Source organism: Bubalus kerabau, chromosome 9 (genome assembly GCF_029407905.1).
Source record: "Bubalus kerabau isolate K-KA32 ecotype Philippines breed swamp buffalo chromosome 9, PCC_UOA_SB_1v2, whole genome shotgun sequence".
NCBI lineage: Eukaryota > Metazoa > Chordata > Mammalia > Artiodactyla > Bovidae > Bubalus > Bubalus kerabau.
This window is the reverse complement of record NC_073632.1, coordinates 23045431-23068106: the sequence shown is the minus strand read 5'-3', so window position 1 is coordinate 23068106 and position 22676 is coordinate 23045431. Positions and strand designations below refer to the sequence as shown.

The window sequence follows — 22676 nt, the reverse complement described above, 5'->3', positions numbered from 1 at the left end:
ATCCATCTAGTCTCCAAGGTTCATACTCTCCGATCATTATCCTGGATAATGATCCCAGAGGTAGATATAATCAGTGGGCCTAGAAACCAGCTTTTAAACATGAAATAATGCACTAAAAATGGTAAAGAAATGTATTTCCTAGATCATCATTGTATTTTTCCTGTTTATTGAACTCTGCTGATGGCTTTTTTCTTTTAGGCTCTTGATTCCTGAGTCCTTGCTTCCAGTTAATAGCAGCATAAGAATGAAGTAATGGCTTGCAGCATAATTTTCTGAGAGCACTGTTCTATAATGCTGACTCCCAACTCAAGCTGATTAGGGTTTTGCAACTTGCATTACTTTCACTTTTCAGTTTGAACTGCTTCCTCTCTTCTGCAAGCCAACACGTTTAATCTTCAAAACACAAAACAAGTAAAGGTAACTTACACTCAAGAGTTTTAGACTTTAAACATCTTCACCTTGTGAGGTTAAAAGCCTCATTTTATAGCTAACTTTCTCATCCATTTTTCTTAATATTGTCTCATTATAAATATAAACACATAAGATAATTTCTCTTTCTCCATCCACGTGTGTATATGTTCCTCATTCCTTTCTGTTCTCTGATTCTTTTATTCCTCAAGAACATGATGTAAATGTAGGCCATTTTATAAAGTTGTGTTTTTCAAGAAGATGCTTTGGTGACCTCAAAGTTCACAAAACCTTTTCCCCCACCCCAATGTAAAGGGACTACAGTGTTTTCAGTAATCACAGACATAATAAACTAGCTACCAAAAATACTAATGTTTTACAAGGATAGATAAATGATCAAAATGTTATGGAGTATCCACATAATGAAATGCTTTGCAGCTGTTTACCAGTGAAGTAGATCTATTTATACTTTTCAGGAAAGCATCCATGATTGATTGAAAAGAAAAACCAAATTACAGACTAGTTCAATGTCATTTTTAAAGATAAATTTATAAGTCTATATAGCTAATCTGTGTAGTGTAGGCTATTTGCAATGAAAGAGATTAGAAGGTTGATATAGAGGATTTTGTCTTCTTTTTAATGGAATTTTAAGTAGTTTTTGGGTTGTAGGTAACTAGTGTTTTTCAGTATTTTCAAATAATTTTAAGCTAACAAAAGAAAAGGAAATGGCAACCCACTGCAGTATTCTTACCCGGGAAACTCCACGGACAGAGGAGCCTGGCAGGCTACAGTCCATGGGGTCGCAAAAAGTCGGCCATGACTGAGCGACTGAGCACAGCAAATAAATAAATCTATATTTTTAAGACATTTACCTCAAAACTCAAAAGTTTAACAGTATTAGCTTACTGTTTTCATAAATATATATGTTTTCTTGAAACAAAAATATGGTCATTGTGCACTTGCCCAGTTGGTATATTTTTCTTCATCTGTCAGTCTTCATCTTTGAGGACTTAAAATTTTAGATGTGAAAATAAAAGAGTTCTATGATCTTATAAGTTGTAAAACTGTATATAAGTCAGAATTGAATTTGGACAACTGCAGTTGATTCCTCTATTTTCTATTTCTTTATTATGAAGAACTTGAAGAAAAGCTTGAATTATTAAAAATGTAGAACTTATATGGTGACTGTTAAGCTTATAATACAGACATGTACTATGACCTCAGTTTTTTTTTTTTTTTTTTAAACTTTACATAATTGTATTAGTTTTGCCAAATATCAAAATGAATCCGCCACAGGTATACATGTGTTCCCCATCCTGAACCCTCCTCCCTCTTCCCTCAGTTTTAATTATTAGAAAAACAAAGAGTATAATATTATTAAGAATAGATACCAGCCTTTATCCATAATGTGACAAATTGGAGATTATATTCTTATGAAATCATGAGAAAGAGTAGAGGTTAGATAAAGAGGGAAGATATGTCAGGCCTTTAACCAGGAATTACTTAAAGAATGTTTATCATTATCTCCTTTTGAGAAAAAGTCATTATTTAGTTTGGAATGGAATGTATTATACAGTGAATCAGAGAACATTATGTGCTTGTCATCACTCCCATGTCCATGAAAGTATTCTATTTTCTATATACTACTGAAATTTTGGTTTGGTTCTGTGAATGAGTGTTCACTATGTGAAGGCCCCAGCCACTTATGTAACAAACTTGGCAGAGTAGGATGAGTTCCTGCTTCTGATCAACAGGAACAGGCTAGGGTGTACTATGTGAAATCTGAACTGTGGCTACAAACACCAGTACTGAGACCCCCACCTTGCCTCTCTGGCCCCTTTCCCCAGTCAGGCTTTGTGGATGACTTATGGACAAGCCATGGTCCTGAAGAAGCCATTAACACCAAGGCATTAGACACTTCTCTCTACCCTGGGAAGGCGCTGTGGACTGTGAGCGCAGTCTACCCTGAGGCCAGGCGTAAAGGAATAGGGGACAGGGAATTGTGCCATTTCCTTCACACCTGCTGTTGTCACTAAATCAGCCGACTTGAGAAAAATATAAGTACCTGGTCTACTTCTTTCAAGTCATGTGGATAGGTCTGTCTTTGGTGTCTTCAATAGATTTAAAATCTGTCTGAAATATGTGGGTTTAGAAATGAACTAGAAATGTGTAGGCTTATCCCTAAGGGGCTTGCCTGGTGACTCAGATGGTAAAGAATTTGCCTGCAATGCAAGAGACCCAGGTTCAATCTCTGGGTCAGGAGGATCCCTGGAGGAGTGAATGGCTACCCACTCCAGTATTTTTGCCTGGAGAATTCCATGGAGAGAGGGGCCTGGAGAGCTACAGTCCATAGAGTTCAAAAGGAATTTTTTAAATCGCTATAATAATGTAAAATCTTCTACAGTAAAATCTCTCAGTAATAATGAGAGAAAAAAAATACTGGCCCACAGTTCAATCTGCTACCCAATAAAAACAATTACTCTAGTATTATTGATATAGTTGACACATTTAAATAATCTAGGAATCTCTACCTTCCCTCACAATGGCAGAAAAATCAAACCCAATGTAAAACTAGATATAACATTTAATAGATATTCAATAAACATTTGCTGAATTATGTTATAATTGCACTCTTTTTGTTTTTTGGAGCCTGGGCTTATTAAAGGTTCAGTAAGTTGTAGCCAAGCTACCTGGACTGGAATTTCAGTGGTACACTGTGATGTGAACATTTTTTCTCATGTGGAAATAAGATCAGGCCTTGAGCACTAACTTGGCCTCTTCTTAGTGACAGAATTCAGCATCAGGGAACCCCTTCCATTCATTTGTATCAGTATATTTTGTTTAATCTCCGCAGTTCGTTCTTTCTTTTTACTGTTTTAATAGTAAAATATAAAATCTTTAAGTCCTCAATCTTCCAACCTAAGTGGCTTTGTGATCATACACTACAAAACCTAGTATTCTTCTGAATACCTGTTTTAATCATTAGGAAATTTCTCTAACCTAATAACAGACTTAGGAGAAGGCAATGGCGCCCCACTCCAGTACTCCTGCCTGGAAAATCCCATGGATGGAGGAGCCTGGAAGGCTCCATAGGGTCGCTGAGGGTCGGACACGACTGAGCGACTTCACTTTCACTTTTCACTTTCATGCATTGGAGAAGGAAATGGCAACCCACTCCAGTGTTCTTGCCTGGAGAATCCCAGGGACAGGGGAGACTGGTGGGCTGCCATCTATGGGGTCGCACAAAGTCGGACACGACTGAAGCGACTTAGCAGCAGCAGCAGTTCTGAAATACACCTTGACAAAGCTATGAAGTTCTCTATCATCATGAAGTTAACATCATCTTGACAAGTTGGCTAACTGGCAGTTTCACACTGATTATGTTAGTCCATTTCAGAGTGTGAACTCTGTAATATTGTCCTCTTTATACACCATGTAGGGTAAGTGTGCATGGCTTAAGGCTGGAGAAAACCAAGAAGTACGGAAAGAGAAAAGTTAAGGTCATACAAAAGGTGGTTTTAGCTGTAACCAACTGGTAGCAGTCCTTTTCTTCTGAGAAGAGAGCTAAGATGGAAGGGAGATTGATCTTTTACCATATATCCTTTTCTACTTTTTGAGTTTTGTATCTTTCCTTTATGTTACCTAGTAAAAAGTTATTTTGAATTGGTGTTATAGTCATCTGAAAAGTTCTCTGGACACTTGTGTAGTTCTCACCTCCTAAATTGATTTACTACACAGGTCACAATAATGTTAATGAGCCAGTGCCCCTGGGTGTTTGCTTATTTCAGTTGTCAGTCTGTAGTAGTTGACTTGTAATGATTCATGCACATTGCCTTTCCTTCTTTAACAAGTACAACCACCATCAATTCTCCACTTTCAAAATTATACTCTTGCCTCTTATTTTTTTTTTTAAAAAACCTCTCATATCTCAATCTGACAATATTAAACTCTCCAAGAATGCTTATCTTTAACATTTTTTAATGTCACCAAATATGGACAAAAACACAGTTAATGCTAAAATGATGACATTATATTGTATATGAAAATTGAGCTTTTATTCTGAAAGGATATAAAAACAGGAGATATCATCAACTAACTTTGGACTGCAAGGAGATCCAAGCAGTCCATCCTAAAGGAGATCAGTCCTCAGTGTTCTTTGGAAGGACTGATGCTGAAGCTGAAACTCCAGTACTTTGGCCACCTCATGTGAAGAGTTGACTCATTGGAAAAGACCCTGATGCTGGGAGGGATTGGGGGTGAGAGGAGAAGGGGACGACAGAGGATGAGATGGCTGGATGGCATCACCGACTCGATGGACGTGAGTCTGAGTGAACTCCGGGAGTTGGTGATGGACAGGGAGGCCTGGCATGCTGCAATTCATGGGGTCGCAGAGTCGGACACGACTGAGTGACTGAACTGAACTGAACAGCAAATAGCTACAGTTTGGAAGCAACTAAATTTAGTTAAAAACAGGAAGTGTTTTTATAGATTTCTTTATGTCTCCTATAGTATAGTAATTTGAACATGGAAGCTACTTAATAATTGTTCATCTGACGATGAACCAAATATTCTAACATCAAAACACCACAAGATTCTGAATGCACACTCTACTTTAGGTAATACTGCTGTTAATGGAGGTGAGATGTTAACATTTAACATGCACCTGCTGAGATCAGGTTTCCTCTGCTCCTCAGTGTGTGCAAAACAACCAGTCTATATTTTCCAGATATTTCTAACATTTTTGTTATGTTATTTTAACCATTAGTCATCAAAATTAAACTCCTTGCCACAAAATCGTTTTAAATATGTGGCATGTCTGTGAAACAGACTCAGAAGAATCCAAAAGCATGATGTAATCCTGTGCTGATTTCGAATACTAACCACCCTGCCTGCATGCCTTCTTGTGTGTGTATTGCTATTTACATATTCTTATTGTATGTATATAATTTAATCTTTGTTTTGAAAAATATTCCGCCATACTTCTTCATGTATGTTACCCATGAACTTCAAAATACACAAAAATGCTGGAATCCCTGGTGAACGTCCCTATTATCCATGCCAGACTATGGGAGATGACTTAGTAGTCTTTAGCAGGGTCTTTAGGTATTTTGGAAAACAAACCCATTTAGGTGGCTGCAAGTTAGAGCCTTTATGTGACTGAGTCCATTCTGTAATGTGTCACATGACAGGAGGATGTAGACTACACATATATGTGTAAACAAACACCAAATATTCTTCAGACTCAAGGCTGTTGAGATTATTGTTAATAATACTAATACTGATGTGGCCTTTATTACTAATGTGATTAATGTGATCAATATTATTGTGATTATTCTTTCAAATATTCATGGCTGAGTAGACCAATAGACGATCAGCTTTCAGTGCATGAAGAATGTGCTTTGGTTAGCAGACACCAGCATTACCTCAGCCAACATGTGAAATTTCTTTGAAGAAATAGCCTTACTATTAGTTAACAAGTTAATGGGATGAGTTGTTATTACTGACTAATACTCCATAGCACTTGTATGAATTTTAAATCATTACTCTCGGTATAGTTTCTTAATGATCATAATTGCATCAGAGATTTTTTTTGTCCTTTGTTATACTTTGTTTTCATATCTGTACTGATGTTTAGCCCGCACTGACTGGCATTAAATTCTGGTAAATTACTGCTGGCCAGGATATGGTCTCTGTTCTTCAGAGTTCTGGAACTTTAATAATCACAGCGTTCAAGTATCTGGTTTACTCTAGTCAAACATGTAATAGGTCAGTGTGTTTGTGTGTCCTAGAAGATCACTTTATAATTTTTTTTAAAGATCAATGTTTCCACTGGCTGGATTACTTGTATCTTATCTGGCATCCATTTGCTGGTACCAAAGTAACCAAGATATCAAAAATGTTTGGTAAGTGTGAAAAGCAGAGTAAGGGGAATTTGATACTTAGATTCTTCCTTCCAGCTCTGGTAGGTCAAGATAAACAAGGCTTTTCCATCTCCAGTCCTCTTATCTACGGTGTGCAGAGTTTCTCTTTTCTTTGTATAAGTTCTATTTGAAAATCCAGTTTTGCTTTTCAATTCTGTTTTCTGTTTTCTTTATGCATACTTAAAAAAAAATCACTGACATTCCTTTACTAATTCAGAGTTTAACACAAGGATAATAAAGCAAAAGGAGACTTTCATGGTTCAACGTGGGAGTGATTATACTTAACGTGCAGCTCCAAAAAAATTTCAATCTTGAGTCATCTCTCTCTTGGAAGTTTAAACAAATCCAATTGCTTAAATAATGGAATCTCTTAATAAAATTCCCTGTCCACTCCTGTCACCAATACTCTGAAATTCCTAGGGATCTCTCACTACCCTAACCTAAAACAGTGTTCTCAGACTCTAGACTGCCCCTTTACTCCCAGCTTCTGAGCACCAGGCCATATACTCTGAGATATATGCAGTCCCCTGAGAACAGCGGTTCTTTCTATGCCTTTCTTTTCCACTCCTAAAGCAAGAAGCTTAAGTAGGCAGCCCTAGAAAGCTTTGTGGAAGCAGTGGGAGGGAAAGGAGCTATGCATCCCCTATGTTAATAACTTTTATCTTATCACATATACAAGACAATAAGAGAATCCCATTATTTGTGGGATTATGGCAACCACTTTGATTTTAGTAAATGTTATGAATGATTATTTATATTCAAAGAAGTAGACCTGCCTGACCTAAATAGGCTGTCATTTTCCCCAAATACCAGTTAGGGTTGCTCTTTCTAGCAGTCCTCTGATTAGTTACTTAAGTAACTCTTCATTTTTATTGTTGTGCATGCCTATGTGCTCAGTCGTGTCAGACTCTTTTGTGACCCCATGGACTGTAGCCCCCTCAGGCTCCTCTGTCTATGGGATTTTTCAGGCAAGAGTACTGGAATGGGTTGCCATTTCCTCCTCCAGGGCATCTTCCCCACCCAGGGATCAAACGTGCATCTCTTGTGTCTCCTGCATTGCAGGTGGATTCTTTACCACTTAAGCCATTGGGGAAGTCAGTTCCTCCTTTATCTTATTTTAAATCCAATAACAAGATCTATTTCTGTACTCGCCATTTTCTTACATTAATGGTCTTTTATTCCAATGTTCCCACTATACCTTTAAGAATATTGTTATTCTGTAATATATTTGAATTATTGGTAAGGCTATTTTTCCCTGTCATTACTTTCTATTCTCACCTAATATATGATTTTCAACATTGTATTTTTTTTCAAGTTCTGATATAACTACCCCATTAGAATATTGACTGGAATTATTAAATCTATGGGGAAAATGCAAAACATGAGGTTTCAAATTCACAAAAAAGATGTTTTGAAGAAAGTGGAGCTTTTTTTGAGAATCTAAAGAAATCCCTAGGCTTTTAAAATATTTTTCCCTTTTATTCCCCAAATGACACCAGCTGTGCAGTTTTGCTGCCAGCTAGAATGTTGTTTTCAACTCCCACTGGAAGTTTTTTCTTTCACTCAGTGTGCAGACTTTTTTTCTGTTGTATTTGGCAGCATGACATGTATACCAAAACGTATTTTATGACATATTGCATGTAGACAGAAGTTGCATATGTATTACTTATAGTGGTGGTTTAGTCTCTTAAGTCGTGTCCAACTCTTGCCACCCCAAATACTGGAGCCTCCCAGCCTCCTCTAGCCATAGGATTTCCCAGGCAAGAATCCTGGAGTGGATTGCCATTTCCTTCTCCCGGGGATCTTCCCGACTCAGGGATCAAACCCTCATCTCCTGCATTGCAGGCAGCTTCTTTACTGCTGAACCACCAGGGAAGTCCTGAATTACATACACACTGAAGTAAATGGTATTTGCATTGACTTTTATATTCTCTGGACAGTTTTACTGTGAATAACTTTGTTTACTTTTGTCCTTTTTAAAATTTTTACTTATGGTATTCTTTTAGCCTGATTTTGGCCAGTGATCTTTAAGTAAGTTATATTTTATCCCTTTTCTACTGTAACTGAGATCTCTACAGGCACTGCCATAGTGTGAAGCAGGTCACTGTTCACTGAGGAAGGAACAGTCTGCACACAGCTCCAGTGGAGAAAACTGAAAAACACGCCCTTTTGCTGGTACTTCCAGTTCTGCACAGCAAGGTTGCTTCTGGTCTTCTACCTTTCCCTATACATAAGTATCTCTCCTACCGTGAGAAATACAGGTTTCATTATTCAATTCTTTTCAGCGTAATTGCTGACTGTCTCAATCAGTTTATTTTCTCATTGTATCACTCTCCAATGTCACCGTCTCCTTCGCCCCCATGTCCAGGCCCCGTGCCTCCGCTACCACTGAGAGCCTCCTCATGGCATGTAAGCATGGCATCCCTGCTTACACTCCATGTCCTTGGGCGCTGGCAGCTGATGGACCCCTGCACGTCTCCTTCGCCTCATCTCGCTGTGCAAAGAAGGGAAGGGAGGAAAATGGGGAGAACTGAGAACAGAATGGAACAGGAAAGGAAGTGAATAGGAAGGGGAAGAAGGGGAAGAGGAAGGTGAGTCTAAGGTTTCAATTTGATTTTTAAGAGAATAATAGAGTGAGTTGTTAGATTTGTAAATAAACAGGACTCCTGACAACTCCAAAGTTCTGGCGATAAGCGCAACTTCAGTACTTGCCGCTTTCCTTGCGTAAAGTTTATGCAACTTTATTCTGTTGTTTGAGTGTGGCAAATGGGCAAGAGTGTACTTTGGGTTCTTCTTGGCTAGTGTTTCTCCTTGAGCTCTCATTTACCAGGCTTGATTGTTAGGTGGGTCAGGAACAATAGCCGGGCTGCTGTAGCACAGAGACTTTCTTCTCTAACCTGCTTTGCAATGACCTGACCTACACTCAAAAATTTGTACTCCCTGAAACATTTTCCTTTCTTTCCTCGCTCCCTTCCTCCTTCCCTCCCATCCTTTTTTCCTTTGTTACTTAACACAAACTGTTTTTTAATACATCAAAGTAAATAAAAGAATCTGTTACACTCAGTAAGATGAGCAAAATGTGTGATTATTCCTAACTATTAGAATCTATGGTGGGAGGAAGAGAGAAATTGGGAGATTGGGACTGACCTGCTGCTGCTGCTGCTGCTAAGTCGCTTGAGTCGTGTCCGACTCTGTGCAACCCCATAGACGGCAGCCCATTATGCCCCTCTGTCCCTGGGATTCTCCAGGCAAGAATACTGGAGTGGATTGCCATTTCCTTCTCCAATGCATGAAAGTAAAAAGTGAAAGTGAAGTCGCTCAGTCATGTCTGACTCTTAGCGACCCCATGGACTGCAGCCTACCAGGCTCCTCCGTCCATGGATTCTCTAGGCAAGAGTACTGGAGTGGGGTGCCATTGTATAGCACAAGGAACTCTACTCAATACTCTGTAATGGCCTTATATGGGAAAAGAATCTATTAATAAAAAAGTGTGAATATGTGTATAACTGATTCACTTTGCTGTACAGCAGAAATTAATACAACATTGTAAATCAACTATATCCAGTAAGATTTTTCTAAAAATAAAGGAAAAATAAATCTCAAAACTCTGTAACTTGATGTATTATTAAAGAGGCAATTAATATTTGTGTGTGTGTGTGTTTCTTTTAGTGCATTATCATTTAAGAAGGAGCATTTGTTTTTTTTACTTTTATTTTGCATTTCTTTTTTTTTGGTGGCATTTATTCCCAGGCTGTAAGGTTTTGTTTCTTCAGTTTCTTCTGGGATGTCTTTTTCTTCTGTGCAACCTCCTCTTCTGGTTTAGGAACAATCTGTTCTTTTTCAGTAAGGATCGTCTCAATGCTGCAGGGAGAGCTCTTATACGGGTTGATCCAACCATGAGCTCTGTAAGTCCTATGCCACATCTTCGGGGCTTTGTTCACCTGGATGTGCTCAATGACCAGAGAATCTACATCTAAGCCCTTCAGTTCAGTTCAGTTCAGTTCAGTTGCTCAGTCGTGTCCGACTCTTTGCGACCCCTTGAACCGCAGCATGCCAGGCCTCCCTGTCCATCACCAACTCCCGGAGTCCACCCAAAGTCATGTCCATTGAGTCAGTGATGCCATCCAACCAACTCATTCTCTGTCATCCCCTTCTCCTCCTGCCCTCAATCTTTCCCAGCATCAGAGTCTTTTCCAGTGAGTCAGCTTTTCGCATCAGGTGGCCAAAGTATCTAAGCCCTTAAGTTCAGCACTACTTTCTGCATTTTTGAGTATGTGCAGTAAAAATTCAGCACTCTTTTTGGGCCACCGACCCTTCATCCAGCCCCACTGTTTGGTCTGTGTACACCTACCAACTCCACTGTTGTAATAACAGAATGGCACACATTGCTTCTTTCAAGTGACAGCCTTCAGATACTTGGTGGCTTTTCAGATATGCATACCCTTTATCGCCTGGGCAGTTTCACAAGTGCTTTTAAAGTGAACACGAAGATTTGAACCTCTTGATTTGCATGATTTTGTGGAGTTTTCTGGGTCAAGTGAATAGTGTACCAGTTTTAGAGGTCACGGAAAAGCCTGGTGGGCTGCAGTCCATGGGGTCGCACAGAGTCGGACACGACTGAAGCGACTTAGCAGCAGCAGCAGCAGGCTGCTTACAGGAAAAGCAAGAAGGAGTTTTTTTAAAAAAAACTCTGAAGTGTATACTTTAATGCTATAATGACCTCTTTGGGGGTCAACTCAATTCATATTTCCTAAATATCTATATGAAAAACTAGGATAACACCCACTTTTGCTTGTTTTGTAATAGCATTTTCAGAAATTATCCATTATAAAAACAGTGGCTTGGTGGTAAAGAATCTGCCTACAATACAAGAGACCCGAGTTGATACCTGGGTTGGAAAGATGCCTTGAAACAGGAAATGGCAACCCACTCCAGTATTCTTGCCTGGAAAATTCCATGGATAGAAGAGCCTGGCAGGCTACAGTCCATGGGGTTACAAAGACACGACTGAGTGACTAAACGAAAAACAACATCTGCTGTATAGTAAAATTACACTTTAGATATTGTTATAAACAACACAGTTCAGTTTCTAAAGATAAAATTTCCCATTTGTTACCATATTTTATAAGGTGCAAACTTTTATTTTCAGAATATCTATGTACACAGTCTAATAAATTTGTTTTACTGTGGGTGAACAGAAAAAAAATGATATTAACTTAGTGCTGAATTTAAAGTTGAATTGAACTTAAAATTGTGTTCAGTAAATAAATAAAAATAGCATCATTAAAAAAAACCCTAAGTTACAGATAGATGTATGTGGTAGTTTTAAAGTATCAAATAGTTCTATAAGGCAAAAGAAAAGTGGTTATCCACTGTTCCACTGGTTGCATTCAGAATTTCCCTCCCCAGAGGCAAATACCTGCAAATCTTCCAGCTCTTTTTTCTGATATCTGCCTCCATTTATCTAAGAAACACACATAAGCCTTTTACTAATATTTAAGTTGATATTTTCTAATGACTTGCAATGGAGAAGGCAATGGCACCCCACTCCAGCACTCTTGCCTGGAAAATCCCATGGACGGAGGAGCCCGGAAGGCTGCAGTCCATGGGGGTGCTGAGGGTCGGACACGACTGAGCGACTTCACTTTCACTTTTCACTTTCATGCATTGGAGAAGGAAATGGCAACCCACTCCGGTGTTCTTGCCTGGAGAATCCCAGGGATGGGGGCGCCTGGTGGGCTGCCGTCTATGGGGTCGCACAGAGTCGGACACGACTCAAGCGACTTAGCAGCAGCAGCAGCAATGACTTGCAACTAGATAAGGTGACAATTAGCACCTTTATCCAGATGCACCATCACACAGACATTTTCTCTCTTTTTATCCTCCTGCTATTTTTTAATAATAATATTTTAATATTATTTTAATAATTTAATAATAATATTTGTTAGGTGAATCTCTATTGTTTAAATTTATTTATGTGGAATACTAGGACTATACTTCCTTTCTTTTATAATTTATGTATTTAATTTAGTTGCTCAGTCTTGTCCAACTCTGTGACCCCATGGACTGTAGCCTGCCACCCAATGGACTGTATCTCACCATGCTCCTCTGTCCCTGGAATTCTTCAGGCAAGAATACTAGAGTAGGTAGGCCTTCCCTTCTCCAGGGCATCTTCCTGACCCAGGGATCAAACCCCAGTCTCCTGCATTGCAGGCAGATTCTTTACTGTCTAAGCTACCAGGGAAGCCCAAATTTAGAGTTTACAAGTGGTTTTGGTTGCTTAATTTTTTTGTTTTTAGGTAAGAAGTGGATTTATTTAGAGAGAAACACACTCCACAGAGGGTGGGCTGTCTTAAAAGGTAAGAGCAGCCTTGGGAGAAACACACTACACACAGGAGACAGCGGGCTGACTTAGAGGGCAAATACCACCTAGAAATGTAGTGTAGTTAGCTTTTGTGGGCTAGATAATTTCACAGACTAATAAGTGGGAAGATTATTCCAACTATTTTGGAGAAGAGTGGATATTTTCAGGAACTGGGCCATCACCCACTCTGTGAGCTTTGATGGTCAGCCTTGGAACTGTCATGGTGCCTGTGGGTGTGTCACTTAGCTTGCTGATGTGTTACAATGAGCATATACTGGGGTGAGAAGGCTGGTGGACTACAGTCCATGGGGTCGCAAAGAATCAAACACAACTTACTAACTAAAACAGTAACACAACAGCATACTGAGTCTCAGAGTTGTTTAGTTTTTAACATATTTTTCACAATGTTACTCCTAAATTTTGCTAGAAATAGAATTCTCAGCACCATATGTTCCAATTCCACTCCCACTGCCTCAATTAATTAATTCTTGTTTTTCTTAGTGACAGCCTTCCTGAACCTGGATCTTCCTGTTCTGATCTCCGCTGGTGGTTTCTGATCTTGGACTCAACTTTAATCTGGGTTTTTGCTTTTGGTTTTTTGATTGAGCCTTATGGCATGCAGGATCTTAGTTCTCTGGACCAGGGATCGAACCTGTGTCCCCTGTGTGGAAGTAAGAATTCTTAATCACTGGACCAAGGAAATCCCTCAACCTGGGCTTTTTCATTTTTTCATTGCTTTCTTAGGGGTGCACTTTGCCTTTCTCTTTTTTTCTGAATCCCACACTTTCTCATTCTTGATTTACTTCCTTGTTTGCTGAAATACACCCCTCAGTAACTTCTAGGAAAGGGTGTAGTAAACAGCCTCCAAAGTAGCCCATAATGATCCCCATTTCCTAATATTCACATCCTTTTATGGTCTTCTCTCAACAGTATCCCTGGAGAAGGAAATGGCAACCCACTCCAGCACTCTTGCCTAGAAAATCCCATGGATGGAGGAGCCTGGTGGGCTACAGTCCATGGAGTGGCAAAGAGTTGGACACGACTGAGGGACTTCACTCACTTTCACTTCACTCAACAGTATGTGAGAAAAGTTATGTTATCTCACTTCTCAGATTAGGTTATAAAAGATTATAGCCTCTGTTTTGGGAAACTGGCCTCTTTGTCTCAAATTCATGCTTGGTGGGAGGTAAGTTGCCTTGTTTTGAGCAGTGTTATATACTGGCCCATGTGCTAAGGAACTGAGATCTCCTACTGATGTAGAAATTGATAGGCAGTCAGTGTAGGACTCTGAGACCTTAGTCATGTTTTCAACAAACATCTTGCTCCATTAACCTAAAGTTATATCCTTTATCCTGAATTCTTGGACTGTGTCCTTGGTCTGATAAATTATCAGATCCAGGGAAGGGCAGTAATTAACTTCTGTTCTGTATGCCTGAGGGAAAAGCAACTGGTGATCATTAATCTGAGCCACCAAGGAAGTCCACCGTGAACTTCCAGATGTTCAAGCTGGTTTTAGAAAAGGCAGAGGAACCAGAGATCAAATTGCCAACATCCGCTGGATCATCGAAACAGCAAGAGAGTTCCAGAAAAAGATTTATTTCTGCTTTATTGACTATGCCAAAGCCTTTGACGGTCTGGATCACAATAAATTGTGGAAAATTCTAAAAGAGATGGGAATACCAGACCACCTGACCTGCCTCTTGAGAAACCTGTATGCAGGTCAGGAAGCAACAGTTAGAACTGGACATGGAACAACAGACTGGTTCCAAATAGGAAAAGAAGTACGTCAAGGCTGTATATTGTCACCCTGCTTATTTAACTTCTATGCAGAGTACATCATGAGAAACGCTGGGCTGGAAGAAGCACAAGCTGGAATCAAGATTGCCAGGAGAAATATCAATAACCTCAGATATGCAGATGACACCACCCTTATGGCAGAAAGTGAAGAGGAACTAAAAAGCCTCTTGATGAAAGTGAAAGAGGAGAATGAAAAAGTTGGCTTAAAGCTCAACATTCAGAAAGTGAAGATCATGCCATCTGTCCCATCACTTCATGGCAAATAGATGGGGAAAAGTGGAAACAGTGACAGACTTTTTTTTTTTTGGCTCCAAAATCACTGCAGATGGTGACTACAGCCATGAAATTAAAAGACGCTTACTCCCTGGAAGGAAAGTTATGACCAACCTAGATAGCATAATCAAAAGCAGAGACATTACTTTGTCAACAAAGGTCTGTCTAGTCAAGGCTATGGTTTTTCCTGTGGTCATGTATGGACGTGAGAGTTGGACTGTGAAGAAAGCTAAGTGCAGAAGAATTGATGCTTTTGATCTGTGGTGTTGGAGAAGACTCTTGAGAGTCCCTCGGACTGCAAGGAGATCCAACCAGTCCATCCTAAAGGAGATCAGTCCTGGGTGTTCATTGGAAGGACTGATGCTGAAGCTGAAACTCCAATCCTTTGGCCCCCTGATGAGAAGAGCTGACTCATTGGAAAAGACCCTGATGCTGGGAGGGATTGGAGGCGGGATGAGAAGGGGATGACAGAGGATGAGATGGCTAGATGGCATTACCGACTCAATGGACATGAGCTTGAGTGAACTCCAGGAGTTGGTGATGGACAGGGAGGCCTGGCGTGCTGCGATTCTCGGGGTCGCAAAGAGTTGGACACGACTTAGGGACTGAACTGAACTGAACTGATCATTAATCTTAAGTGCATATATCTGATCTATTGTAAAATAGCCAAGGGGCATGAAAAAGGGTGGTGACTTAATCTAAGGATCAAGAAAAGCCATAGAATTGTTAAGCATCTTGACCTTTAAAGTGATTGGTTAGAAACAGAGTATCTTAAGGACAGGAGCCAACCAAAAATGTACAGATTAAGGATATAAAAACTGCTATAAGTCCTGACTTAAGGGGATTCTTTACCTCCTCTCAATGTCTATGCAGAGAACTTTGTGCTTTCCTTCTCTTTAATAAATCCTATTTGCTTGCTACCATGGGTGTTTGCATGTTCATGAAGTTCATTCTTCAGCTCTGTGAACAAGAACTCAGATTCCTGTTTTACTACTAGCAGCCAGTGAGCGCCTGAGACCAGCCAACAAACACATGAATGACCTTGGATGCACCTTCTTCAGTCCAAGTGCAGCCATTACTTGACTGCATCCCTGGATGATGGCTTGACTTGCAATCACACAAGGGCTTCTCAGCTATAACCCCCAGCTGACCCACCCTGGAATTGCTGACTCACAGAAATTGGGAGAAAGTAAATGTTTGTTTTCTTAAGCTGTACAAATTTAGGGGAATTTATTTTGTTGCAATAGATAACTAATACAGAGTGAAAAGGAGATAGATCTTTGAGATATTTAAAGTCTAAAAATGTGTTTGTTCTATCCTTGCACTTGTTTGGAAGTTTGGCTGGATATGTAATTCTGGGGAAGAAATGAATTTTCCTTAGAATTTTGAAGGCTTTGCAGTTGCAGTTGAACAGTTATCAGACATCTTGATTCCTGATGCTTTTCAAATGTCCTCCTCTCCCACTCCAGAATCTCTATTCTGAAGTTTTATGATGACATTTCTTGGAATGGATCTCTTTTTATTTATTATACTGGGGGATATATTAATCTTTTATTTTAGAATTTGTGAGAAGTAGTTTTCTTCACTTATTTCTCTGAAGATTTTCTTTTCTCTTTTTCTCTGTTCTTTCTTTCTGAAACTCATACTCTTATTCAACTCAAGGCTGTTGAATCTTCTACACTGATCCTCTAATTTTCTTAATCTTTTCTCTTCTACATTTCATCGTTTTTTTTTTTCCTCCTGTGGTCCGGGTGATTTTCATCAAGTTTTTATTCCAACTCTTCCACTGAATTTTAAAATTCTGCTATCTTTTCCCTCTTCCCAATCTTTCAAACAATAAGAACTTTATTAGGTAGATCAGAATAGGATAAACTTCCAGGAGGAATAATATACATTGGTTACAGGCAAGATGTTACAGTTATTCGGTTCATCTATTTTATGAACATGTCTCAAATTTGGAAATGCCCATCCCCTGGGATAACACCAAAGATCAACCACTTGCTATTGAAGGATGTATATAAATTCTAATTAGAAATTTTACTTAGATTTTTTTTTACAAGTCTGATTGTATATTGTTGAACAATATACAAAGACTACCATCACATGTGGGTTTGAGTCTTGGATGAAATTGCTTTCCTATTTAATAAGTAGGGATGGGGTGATGAATTCAGTTCAGTTCTGTAAGATTTTAGGCAGGTGGGAAAGTATCAGCTACTGTTCTATAATACATTTACTATTTTTTGTACTTTTCCTCCTTTAGAGCTGAGGTTCCATTTGATATCATTTTCCATCAGCCTCAAGAATTTCCTTTAACATTTCTTGAAGTATAGGTTTCCTGCTGACAAATCCTCTTGAGTTTTGTTTAATCTGAAAATATCTTTTTAAAAATTATTTGGCTGTGCTGAGTTGCAGCATACCGATCTTCAATCTTCACTGTGACATGTGGGATCTTGAGTTGTGGCATGTGAACTCGTAATTGTAGCATGTGGCATTTGGTTTTCTGACCAAAGATTGAACCTGGCCTGCTGCATTGGGAGCATAGAGTCTTAGCCACTGGACCACCAGGGAAGTGTCTGAAAATATCTTTATTTCACCATATTTCTGAAGGATATTTTCACTGCCTGTAGAATTATAGGCTGAATTCTAGTTTTTTGCTTTTAACAATTTAAAGATGTCATTTTATTCTCTTCTTGCTTGCATTGTCTTTTATGAGAAATCAATGATAATTTTATTTTTCCCTTGTAAGTAATGTATTTTTTTTTCTCCTGGCTGTTTGTAAAATTGTTTTTTGTCTTGAGTCTTCAATAACTCAACTATGCTTTGCTGTGGTTTTCTTGGTTTTCTCATTATTGAGACTCCCCCCTCCCCAGTTTTACGGAGGTGTAATTGACTTACAAGATTGTGTAAGTTTAATGGGTGCAACATTATGATTTGATACATGTATATATTGCAAAATGATTGCTACAGTAAGGTTGGTTAACACTTCCATCACCCCACATTGTTATCTTTTTCCTTTTCATTTCTTCTTTCTCTCTCCCCAGGTGGTGGGAATGTCTGACAAACTTTCTTAGAAACCTTCACGTTTGTCGTACAGGATGTCTACCTTTAGTCGCCATGCTGTGCATTAGATCCCAGAACTTACTCACCTGATAACTGAAGTTGGTACCGTTTGATCAACACCTCCCCACTTCCCCCACCCCACAGCCCCTGGCAACCACCATCGTGCGCTTTTATTCCTATGTTTTGTTTTTGTTTTTGCATGTAGACCTTTTTTTTTTTCATTGAAGTATAATTGCTGCACAATATTATATAAGCTGGTCCATCCCAGGTGGAAAGGAAAGAAAGTGAAAGTCACTCGGTCGTGTCCGACTCTTTGCGATCCCATGGACTATATAGTCCATAGAACTCTCCAGACCAGAATACTGGAGTGGGTAGCTGTTCCCTTCTCCAGGGGATCTTCTCAACCCAGGGATTAAACCCAGGTCTCCTGCACTGTAGGCAGATTCTTGACCAGCTGAGCCAACAGGGAAGCCCTATCCCAGGTGTCTCAGTGGTAAAGAATCCACCTACCAATCTAGAAGATGCAAGAGATGGGGGTTCAATCCCTGGGTTGGGAAGGTCCCCTGGAGTAGGAATGGCAACCTACTCAAGTATTCTTGCCTGAAAAATTCCACCAGACAGAGGGTCTGGTGGGCCACAGTCCATGGGATTACAAAGAATTGGACACGACTGAGTAACTGAGCATGCACACACGCATGCACATTATATAAGTTACAGCTGTACAATATGGTGATTCACATTTAAAGTTTACATTCCATTTATAGTTATTATACGGAGAAGGCAATGGCAGCCCACTCCAGTACTCTTGCCTGGAAAATGCCATGGACGGAGGAGCCTGGTAGGCTGCAGGCCATGGGGTTGCAAAGAGTCGGACACGACTGAGTGACTTCGCTTTCACTTTTCACTTTCATGCATTGGAGAAGGAAATGGCAACCCACTCCAGTGATCTTGCCTGGAGAATCCCAGGGACGGGGCAGCCTGGTGGGCTGCCGTCTATGGGGTCGCACAGAGTTGGACACGACTGAAGCGACTTAGCAGCAGCAGCAGCATAGCTATTATAAAACATTGGCTATATACAGGAGTATATCCTTGTAGCTTATTTTATACTTAATAGTTTGTTATCTTTTACTCCCCTTCCCTTATCTTGCTCCTCGCCCTTCCCTCTTTTTACTGTTAACTGCTGGTTTGTTTTCTATAGCTGTGTTCAGTTCAGTTCAGTCACCCAGTCATGTCCAACTCTTTGTGACCCCATGGACTGCAGCACACCAGGCTTCCCTGTGTATCAACTCCTGGAGCTTGCTCAAACTCATGTCCATCGAGTCAGTGATGCCATCCAACCATCTCATACTCTGTTGTCCCCTTCTCCTCCTGCCTTCAATCTTTCCCAGCATCAGGGTCTTTTCTAATGAGTCGGCTCTTCGTATCATGTGGCCAAAGTATTGGAGTTGCAACTTCAGCATCAGTCCTTCCGATGAATGATCAGGATTGATCTCCTTTAGAATTGACTGGTTTGATCTTGCAGTCCAAGGGACTCTCAAGAGTCTTCTCCACCACCACAGTTCAAAAGCCTCAGTGCTTCAGCACTCAGCTTTCTTTATGGTCCTACTCTAATATCCGTACATGACTACTGGAAAAACCATAGCTTTGACTATATGGACCTTTGTCAGCAAAGTAATGTCTCTGCTTTTTAATATGCTATCTAAGTTGGTCATAGCTTTTCTTCCAAGGAGCAAGCATCTTTTAATTTCATGGCTGCAGTCACCATCTGTGATGATTTTGGAGCCCAAGAAGATCAAGTCTCTCATTGTTTCCATTGCTTTCCCATATTTTTACTGGTAACTGTTTGTTTGTTTTATATAGCTGTGAGTCTCCTTCTTTTCTGTTATATTCACTATTCTATTGTATTTTTTACATTCTAAGTATAGGTGATATCAGGCTTCTCTGGTGGTTCAGTGGTACAGAATCTGCCTGAATTCAAGAGAAGTGGGTTCGATCCCTGGGTTGGGAAGATCTATTGGAGGAGCACATGGCAACCTGCTCCAGTATTCTTTCCTGGAAAATCCCATCGACAGAGATGCCTGGCAGGCCACAGTCCATAGGTCACAAAAAGTTGAACATGACTGAAGCAACTGAGCACACGTGCATACATGATATCATACAGTATTTGTCTTTCTCTGTTTGACTTATTTTACTTAGCATAATCACCCTCCAAGTTCCACTTTTTCAGATTGCACATGTAAGTGAGATTGTACAGTATTTGTCTTTCTCTGTCTGACTCATCTCACTTAGAATAATGTCCTCTAGGCTTGTCCATACTGTTGCAAATAGCAAGATTACATTCTCTTTAATGGTGAAATAATATATGTATATGAATATTATTGAATGCGAATATATGAAAAAATATACATCTCACATTTTCTTTATTCACGTGTCAATAGGCACTTGGGTTCTTTACAAGTCTAGGCTATTATGAATAATGCTACTGTGAACATGAAAGGCATGTATCTTTGAGATAGTGACTTCAAAGAGCTCTCATTCTCTTTTATGTTTCTACTACTCAGAGTGTAATGAGCTTCTTGATTTATGAGTTGATAGTTTTCACTAAATTTGGAAAAAAATTTGGCCATTATTTCTTCAAATATTTTTTTCCTGCTTCAATCGCTTTTCTTCCTCTTCTGGGATTTCAACTACATTTTAGACCATTTGATTTTGTCCTACAAGTCACAGAGAAACTCATAATTGTATTCAACTTTCCTCTTTCTGTGCTTCAATTTGGATATCACTACTGCACCTTGCCCTCTTTTATTTGTTTGCTTGTTTTAAACATTTATTTATTTGGCAGAGTCAGGTCTTAGTTGTGGCCATGCAGGCTCCAGAGCAAAGACTCGGTAGTTGCCATGTGCAGACTTAGCTGCCCTGCAGCATGTGGGATCTTAGTTCCCTGCTGCTGCTGCTGCTGCTAAGTCACTTCAGTCGTGTCCGACTCTGTGCGACCCCATAGACGGCAGCCCACCAGGCTCCCCTGTCCCTGGGATTCTCCAGGCAAGAACACTGGAGGGGGTTGCCGTTTCCTTCTCCAATGTATGAAATTGAAAAGTGAAAATGAAGTCGCTCAGTCATGTCCGACTCTTAGTGACCCCGTGGCCTGCAGCCTACCAGGCTCCTCTGTCCATGGGATTTTCCAGGTAAGAGTACTGGAGTGGGGTGCCATTGCCTCCTCCCTTAGTTCCCTGACCAGGGATCAAACCCCAGTCCCCTACACTGGAAGGCAGATTCTTAACCATTGGCCCACCAGGGAAGTCCCCAGCCCCGTTTTTAAGTTCACCAATTTTTTTCCTCTGCAATGTCTAATCTGCTGTGTGATAAAATTTTCTTTTCAGATACTGTATTTTTCATTTTTAGAATTGTTTCTATTGTAAAGTTTTCAAATTTCTCGACTGAGATTTCCCCCATCTTTATACTCATAGGTTATCTTTTTCTTTACATCTATTAATATATTTATGAAATCTTCTTTAAAATCCTTGTCTACTAATTTCCTGATTTTTGCCATTTGTGAGTCTACTTTTAGTTTTCTTCCTGTTTAGAGTAATATTTTCATGCTTCTTTGTATGCCTAGGAATTTTTAATTTAATACTGGGCACTGTGGTTTGTAGATCATTGTGAATCCAGATTTTATTTTCTTACTTTAAAGATTGTAGTTTTTAAACTCAATTTACTTGCAAAATGAGCTTGATATTTTTGAGGCTTTTTAAAAAATGCAGTTAGGACAGGTACAGACTGGCCCTTCCTTTACAGCTTAAGCTACCCTACCTCTAAGGTGTGGGCTTTCTGTGATCTCAATCGTATGCCTAGGCTGTCGAGTGATGTTTCTCCAGTCTGGCAGTTGGGATTCTGTCATCTTTTGGACTATGCAACCTCTGCTCAGCTCATAGGTCTACAGTAGCTGATCTCTACCAGGTCTTGTATTATCTCATCTTTAGCATTGACCCCTAGTCTTAAGGAGTCTTTGATGTAGATTTGTGGTGCTCATTCTCTACTTGAATCCTTTTATTTCAGCACTGTACCCCCACAAACTCCAGCCTCCGGAGACCTGAACTCTGACCTCTGCTTCCTCACAGGCAGGGAGACCTCTGTTTTCTGCTTGGCTCCCACATCTCTGTGCTGCAATCTAGAATGTGCTCCCAGGGGAAAGTTTGGTTAAACGTCTGTGGTTCACTCATTTATGTGTTTCCCTTTACTTAGGGATCCCTGTCCTGTATGCTCTTGTTGTCTAATATCCAACAATTAATTCGTGTATTTTGTCTGACTAGTGTCATATGTTTGTTTTATTTTTTTTTTTTTTTTCATTTTTTAAAATTTATTTATTTATTTATTTTTTTTTTTTTTTTTAATTTTATTTTATTTTTAAACTTTACATAACTGTATTAGATTTGCCAAATATCAAAATGAGTCCGCCACAGGTTTACATGTGTTCCCCATCCTGAACCCTCCTCCCTCCTCCCTCCCCATTCCATCCCTCTGGGTCGTCCCAGTGCACCAGCCCCAAGCATCCAGTATCGTGCATCGGACCTGGACTGGCAACTCATTTCATACATGATATTTTACATGTTTCAATGCCATTCTCCCAAATCTTCCCACCCTCTCCCTCTCCCACAGAGTCCATAAGACTGTTCTATACATCAGTGTCTCTTTTGCTGTCTCGTACACAGGGTTATTGTTACCATCTTTCTAAATTCCATATATATGCGTTAGTATACTGTATTGGTGTTTTTCTTTCTGGCTTACTTCACTCTGTATAATAGGCTCCAGTTTCATCCACCTCATTAGAACTGATTCAAATGTATTCTTTTTAA

The 22676-nt window shown here is 39.7% G+C and overlaps 1 long non-coding RNA gene and 1 pseudogene across 1 annotated transcript; one reads left to right on the top strand and one right to left on the bottom strand.

Moving 5' to 3' along the window:
• Positions 1-9608: 9608 nt before the first annotated feature.
• Positions 9609-10783, bottom strand: LOC129659965 (60S ribosomal protein L17-like; annotated as a pseudogene).
• Positions 10784-14128: 3345 nt separating this feature from the next.
• Positions 14129-22136, top strand: LOC129619633 (uncharacterized). The gene is made up of 3 exons (XR_008697983.1): positions 14129-15952; positions 17805-17921; positions 21880-22136. It is a non-coding gene; the product is annotated as an uncharacterized LOC129619633 (long non-coding RNA).
• The last annotated feature ends 540 nt before the right edge of the window (positions 22137-22676 follow it).